Source organism: Peromyscus eremicus, chromosome 17, assembly GCF_949786415.1.
Source record: "Peromyscus eremicus chromosome 17, PerEre_H2_v1, whole genome shotgun sequence".
Taxonomy (NCBI): Eukaryota; Metazoa; Chordata; class Mammalia; order Rodentia; family Cricetidae; genus Peromyscus; species Peromyscus eremicus.
In genome coordinates this window covers 1896022-1903444 of record NC_081433.1, presented here as the reverse complement: position 1 = coordinate 1903444, position 7423 = coordinate 1896022, and positions in this window count along the sequence as shown.

Below are 7423 nucleotides of genomic sequence, written 5' to 3'. Positions count from 1 at the left end.
GACATCTTTTCTATTTCCTCTTCCCAGGGAGATCCATGCATCCTTCTTAGGATCCTCGTTGTTACCTAGCTTCTGTGGGGCTGAGGATTATAGTTTGGTTATCCTTTGCTTTACATCTAAGATCCACTTATGAGTGAGTATATACTGGGTTTGTCTTTCTGGGTCAGGGTTACCTCACTCAGGATGATTTTTTCTAGTTCTATCCATTTGCCTGCAAATTTCATGATGTCATTTTTTTTCTTGCTGAGTAATACTCCATTGTGTAGATTTACACATTTTCTTTATCCATGCTTTGGTTGAGGGGCATCTAGGTCGTTTCCAAGTTCGGGCTATCACAAATAATGCTGTTATGAACATAGGCGAGCATGTGTCCTTGTGGTATGATTGAGCATACCTTTGGGTATATGCCCCAGAGTGGTATCATTGGGTCTTAAGGTAGATCTCTAATTTTCTGAGAAATCACCATATTGATTTCCCAAGTGGATGTACAAGTTTGCACTCCCACCATCAGGGAAGGACTGTTCCCTTTACTTTGCATTCTTTCCAACATCGGCTGTCATTAGCATTTTTAATCTTAACCATTCTGTCAGATAAAAGATCTCAGAGTCATTTTTATTTGCATGTCCCTGATAGCTAAGGATGTTGAACACTTCTTGAAGTGTATCTTGGCTATTTGAGATTCTTGTGTTGAGAATTATCTGTTTCAATCTGTACCCAATTTTTTAATTGGACTATTTGGTATTTTGATGTCTAGCTTCTTGAATTCTTTATACATTTTGGATATCAGTCCTCTGTCAGATGTGGGGGCTTTTCTCTTTCTGTGGACTGCCATTTTGTCTTACTGGCAATGCCCTTTGCCTTACAGAAGTTTTTCAGTTTCAGGAGGCCCCATATATTAATTGTCAATCTCAGTGTCTGTGCTACTGGTGTTATATTCAGGAAGTAGTCACCTATGCCTATGTGTTCAAGGCTACTTTCCACTTTCACTTCTGTCAGCTTCAGTGTAACAGGATTTATGTTGAGGTCCTTGATCCACTTGGACTTTAGTTTTGTACAGGGTGAGAGATATGGATCTATTAACATTCTTCTATATGCCTCCATCCAGTTATGCCAACACCATTTGTTGAAGATGTTTTCTTTTTTCCATTGTATATTTTCATTTCTTTGTCAAAAATCAGGTGTGCATAGATGTGTGGGTTAATATTAGGGTCTTTGATTCAATTCCATTGATTCACATGTCTGTTTTTATGCCAATACCAAACTTTTTTATTAGTAGAGCTTGAAATCAAGGATAGGGATACCTCTTGATTTAATTTTGGTATACGGTTCCTGTCAAGAAAGTTGTCCATTTCCTTTAGATTTTCCAATTTTGTTGAATACAGATTTTTGAAGTATGACCTAATGATTCTCTATATTTCCTCAAAGTCTGTTGTTATGTGCCCCTTTTCATTTCTAGTTTTTTTTTTTTTAATTTTGATATTCTCTCTCTTCCTTTTGGTTAGTTTGGATAAGGGTTTGTCTATCTTGTTGATTTTCTCAAAGAACCAACTCTTTGTTTCATTGATTCTTTGTATTGTTCTCTTTGTTTCAATTTCATTGATTTCAGCCCTGAGTTTGATTATTTCCTGCCCTCTGCTCCTCCTGGGTGAGTTTGCTTTTTTTTTTTTGTCCTAGAGCTTTCAGGTGTGCTGTTAAATCACTTGTGTGAGATTTCTCCAAATTATTTTGTAAGCACTTAGTACTGTGAACATTCCTTTTAACACTGCTTTCATTGTGTCCCATAAGTTTTGGTATGTTGTGGATTCATTTTCATCGAATTATAGGAAGTCTTTAATTTCTTTATTTCTTCCTTGACACAGAGGTGGTTCATATGAGAGCTGTTCAGTTTCCATGAGCTTATAGGCTTTCTGTAATTTGTGCTGTTGTTGCATTCTAACTTTAGCCCATGGTGATCCAGTAAGATACAAGGAGTTATTCCATTTTTTGTATTTATTGACATTTGCTTTATGACTGAGTATGTGGTCAATTTTAGAGAAGGTTCCATGAAGTACTGAGAAGAAGGTATATTCTTTTGTGTTTGGGTGAAACGTTCTGTGGATGCCAATTAAATCCATTTGAGTCATAACATCTGTTCGTATCCTTGTTTCTCTGATAAGTTTCTGTCTGGCAGACCTGTCCATTGGTGAGAGTGGGGTGTTGAAGTCTCCCACTATTAATATGTGGGGTTTGATGTGTGATTTAAGATTTAGTAACGTTTCTTTTACAAATATGGGTGCACTTGTATTTGGGGCATAGATGTTAAGAATTGAGACTTAATCTTGACGGATTTTTCCTTTGATGAATATGAAATATTCATTTCTTTCTCTTGATTGATTTTAGTTTGAAGCCTATTTTGTTAAATATAAGGATAGCTGCACTGGCTTGCTTCTTAGGTCCATTTGATTGGAAAATCTTTTCCCAACGCTTTACTCTGAGGTAATGCCTGTCTTTGAAGTTGAGGTGTGTTTCTTATGTGCAGCAGAAGGGTGGATCCTGTTTTCATATCCACTCTGTTAGCCTGTGTATTTTATTGGTGAATTGAGTTCATTGATATTAAGAGATGTTATTGACCAGAGATTGTTAATTCCTGTTGATTTTTGGGTTTGGTTCTAGTGATGGTAGTGTGTGTATTTTCTTTCTTTGGGTTTTGTTTGCCATTGTGAGATTATCGATTGCCTATATTTTCATGGGTGTAACTGATTTTCTTGAGTTGGAGTTTTCTTTCTAGTACTTTCTGTATGTCTGAATTTGTGGATAGATATGGTTTAAACCTGGTTTTTCCTTGTTCACTCCGTCTATGATGATTGAAAATTTTATTGGGTATATTAGTCTAGGCTGGCATCCATGGTCTCTTAGTGTTAGCATTACATCTGTTCAGGACCTTCTGGCTTTTGGAGTCTCTATTGAAAAATCAGGTGTTATTCTCATGGTTCTGCCTTAATACATTTCTTGGCCTTATTCCTTTGCAGGACTTAAAATTATTTCTTTATTCTGTATGTTTAGTGTTTTGATTATTATGTAGTGAAGAGAATTTTGGCACAACCTGTTTGGTGTTCTGTAAGCTTCTTGTACCGTCTTTATGGGAATGTCCTTCTTTATGTTGGGAATGTTTTCTTCTATGATTTTGTTGAATATATTTTCTGTGCTTTCAGCTGGGATTCTTTTCCTTCTATCTTTATTATTCTTAGTTTGGCCTTTTCATGGTGTCCCAGATTTCCTGGATGTGTTGTGTTAGGAATTTATTCGATCTAACATTTTCTTGGACTGATGAATCTATTTCCTCTATTGTATCTTTAATGCTTGAGATTGTCTCTTCCATCTCTTGTATTTGTTGGTGATGCTTGCATCTGTAGTTCCTATTTGCTTCCCCAGATTTTCCATTTTCAGAATTCCCTCTGTGTTTTCTTTATTGTTTCTATTTCTGTTTTCAAGTTTTGGACCATTTTCTTCATGTGTTTGATTGTTTTTTTTTTCTTGGCTTTCTTTATTTTCTTTAAGGAATTTATTGATTTTTTTTCATTTTTTTGTTTGTCTTTTCTTCAACTACTTTAAGGGAACTTTTCATTTCCTCTTTAAGAGCATCTATCATCTTCATAAGGTAATACATATAATACACATGCATTAAATATATATATTTCACCAATACATTCATATGCATATAAACCTTTATATACATATACACAATTTTCTAAAAGTAGTGTGATAACACATAGTCACCATAAATTGTCCAAAGTATCTTATGGTGAGTAGTTAATTTAGGGAAATTATTAACCCTGAAAGCTGTCATTGATACTCACACAACTAGTTAGCCTGACTAAGAAGTTAGCACTAGTCATCCTAAAACATCTTCACATAGTCATCATATTAAGTCTGAATCCTTCACACACATACACACACACACACACACACACACACACACACACACACACAGCAAAGTCACCAGTCAGTAGATGATGCTCATGAATTTCCTTGTTTCTTCCACATCACCAGAGGTTATCTACATGATATTTTCCAAATCCATGCTGTAGAAATGACCCAAGGCTAGAAAACCTGACTTGGACATGAATATTAAAAAGTGTTTACATGAAACTTATTGCTGAAAAATATATCTGTAGCAAGAACTGGCAAACTCTTCGTATAATGAAGTGACCAATGAATACATGGGCTTTGCAAGTCAAAAGTAAAGCACAACTTCTTCTACAGAAACTTAAAAAATGCCTCCCCACCCCCGAAAAAAAAGCAGTTTTCCAAAAATAGTGCATGAGTTGTTTTAATGTTGTTATGACCATATGACCTGGTGGGATGACCTCTGGTGGAAGGGATAGTAAGTTGGTTTGGGTGTGGTTCCATAGGTGTTTAACCTGCCATTTGAGAAAGGTATGGAGAAGCATCTCAGCTCATACCAAAGCTAAGGAAGAGGCAGCCAGGAAGCAGCTGGGTAAGATAGCTCCAAGATTCAGTTTCAACTGTCATTCTTACTCCCGTGAAACCTCACTTCTGAAAGTTTCCACAGCCTCCCACTGAGCAGCACAAGGTGGGGACTAAGCATTCCAAACAGGAGCTTATTGAGAAATTTTCAAATTAATGTCATAATACTTTTACTTGACAAAACAGCTTAATGATTTTGTGTTATTTCTAAATAAAGTTTTCATATTAGTTTGCTTCTATGATAAGTTACCTTATATGAACATCACAAAGTAGCCTAGCTTCAAGTAGATCAGACATTTGGACATGGTGCCCTCAGCTATTAATCTGTTCTTAGTTTTGCAAGGCAAGCATAAAAGTGTCTACAATAAGGTTCTGATGTTTCTGTATCCTCCAGTAGACCATTTGGTTCCAGGTCATTCTAGCTCCTGACAGATTTAGTTTCCATTTTCTGATCATTCATAGTCAAGTTAGCAGTAATTTGTAACTTCCAGACAAGAAGCATTCTTTGACTTGGGGTGTCCTCCTTAGTCCTTAAATCAAAGAATGATGATTTGTGGTGCTATCATTCTCAAAATTCCATCTGCCATTTCCTCAGTCTCATCTTTCTTGCCTCCTTTCTCATCTGTCTAGTCTAACTACTTCTGCTTTTAAGGTTTCTTGTGATGATACTAGCTTAAATGTAGACAGACCAGAAGATTTTCCCTGCCTTAATCTCAAATGATTGACATCTTTATGTCCATCTGCAAAGACACACACACTGAACAGTGCCTAGGTGAGTGTTTGATTGAGTACCAGGAAATGTGAATTTAATATGTGTGGTACTAAGAGTAGGTTGGAATTCTGACTACCATGATCTATGAATGGATAGAATAAAGAATTTTTGGTAAATAACATTTTATTTAGTTTCAGTTCCTATTTAGAGTTTACTCATCTCAGACGTACTGCAAATCTCATTCTCTGTCTCCCAGTCATTGAAAACAGATAACGTACTCTTTGGCTCACTAGATACAGTTTCTGAATCAGGACTTGAAATATTGCACAGTGGGGTGGTTTGGACCGGAAATGTTTCCCATAGACTCATACACTTGAGCACTTGGTCTCCTTGATGGCATTGTTTCAGAAAGATACATAACCTTTAGAAAGTGGTGACTTGCTTGAGGAAGTACATCGGGAATGGTGGGCTCTGAGGGCTTCATACCTTCACTCTGTTTCTTGTTCTCCCACGCTGCTTTCTGTGTGTAGATGAACTATGATTTCTGCTTTACACTACTGCTGCCATGTTTTCTGTGCCATTCTGGACTCTGTCTCTCTGGAGCCATAAGCTAAAGTAAACCCATTTTTTTTTCTTTTCGAGACAGGGTTTCTCTGTGTAGCTTTGCGCCTTTCTTGGAACTCACTTGGTAGCCCAGGCTGGCCTCGAATTCACAGAGATCTGCCTGGCTCTGCCTCCCGAGTGCTGGGATTAAAGGCGTGCGCCACCACCGCCCGGCAAGTAAACCCATTTTTTAACGTTGCTTTTTGCTGTGGTATTTTGTCATAGCAACAGCAAAGTAAAGTATACATATAGCTACCTAATACCTTATGAATACTTGGTCATATGTTGAAATGCCTAAAGTATATAAACAAGTGAATATATATAATTAAACGTTTCTCATATAAATTAAAAATAGCCTGGCATGCCTCCATGTATATAAACTAGAAGATGCATGTTGTCCTGACAGCAACTACCTCTGCAGGTAGAACAACAAACTAAACTGATGCTTCATGGGGTCTTTACACATATAAGAAGAGGACAATTATTTAAATAGTATAATGTATGCTAGATTTCAGAAATTGGTATTTGGTTTTGTTTAGTTCCATTCACTTATAAAATTTAACATCAAACACCTTACTCTTGGCATAAGGCAATATTGTTGAGTAGAGATCAGTATCTTATTTCAAAACCATGACCCAACTAACTAAATTGATAAAGACCTCGAGTGACCCATGAGTCCAGATCCTTACTGAATCTATCTTGTAACTCTGTCCTGATTAGAGAATCATGACATCTGTTTTAATAGACCTATACAGAACTGCATAAGTATCCCTACCTTCAAAGGAGCTGGTTTTAAATTTCACCTAGGAAACTGTCAACTTCTCATACAAATGCTATTGTCTCAGTCTCTCTGTCAATGTTTGACTTTCTGTTGACTGATACATTGCCAAGTATATGACAGCATAACCAGAAGTGGGCCTGTGGACACTACTCCTCATACCTAAAACCAGGACCCCTAGCTCATGCAGCTATTCTCAGAGGTCTATAATGACATATTTGATAATTTTTTTCACTTTCTGTCTATTCAGAATATAGAAATCAAAGAATATATGACATATATTCTGGAGAGAGAAAAATAAAAGGTAAAAGATCAAAAATAACACCACTGAAGAAAATGTATTCACTATCCATGTGGGAGGAGTGGGAAGATGCTTAGTGACAGAGATATAGATGTATGAGAGGGCCATTCTGGATATTAGGAATCGATGACAATAATTGACAATATCAAAATGTCCTTTGTAACAGGAATCTTAACAGTTCTTATTAATAAAATCAAACCTGAGGCCAGTTATTGAGGTTAATGCTGGTAGATCAGATGCAGAACAAGCCACAGCTATCTCACCTTGCCAATTCCTCAGCTGGTCCTGTTTCCTCAGACTGGAAGCCTCTGAGTCTTCATCCAGAATGAATCTCAGCTGAACTGTGTTGCTCCAAAGCCTGAAAGCTTAACCAGCCAAATGCTTCTAGTTCCTGGTCTTCATACCTTATACACCTTTCTGCTATCTGCCATCACTCCTTAGGATTAAAGGCACACTTCTTGGGATTAAAGGCGTGAGTCACCATGCCTGGCTGTGTCCTTGAGCACATGGATTTCTGCCTCTGAAATTCTAGGATTAAAGGCATGCGCTACCACTGCCTATC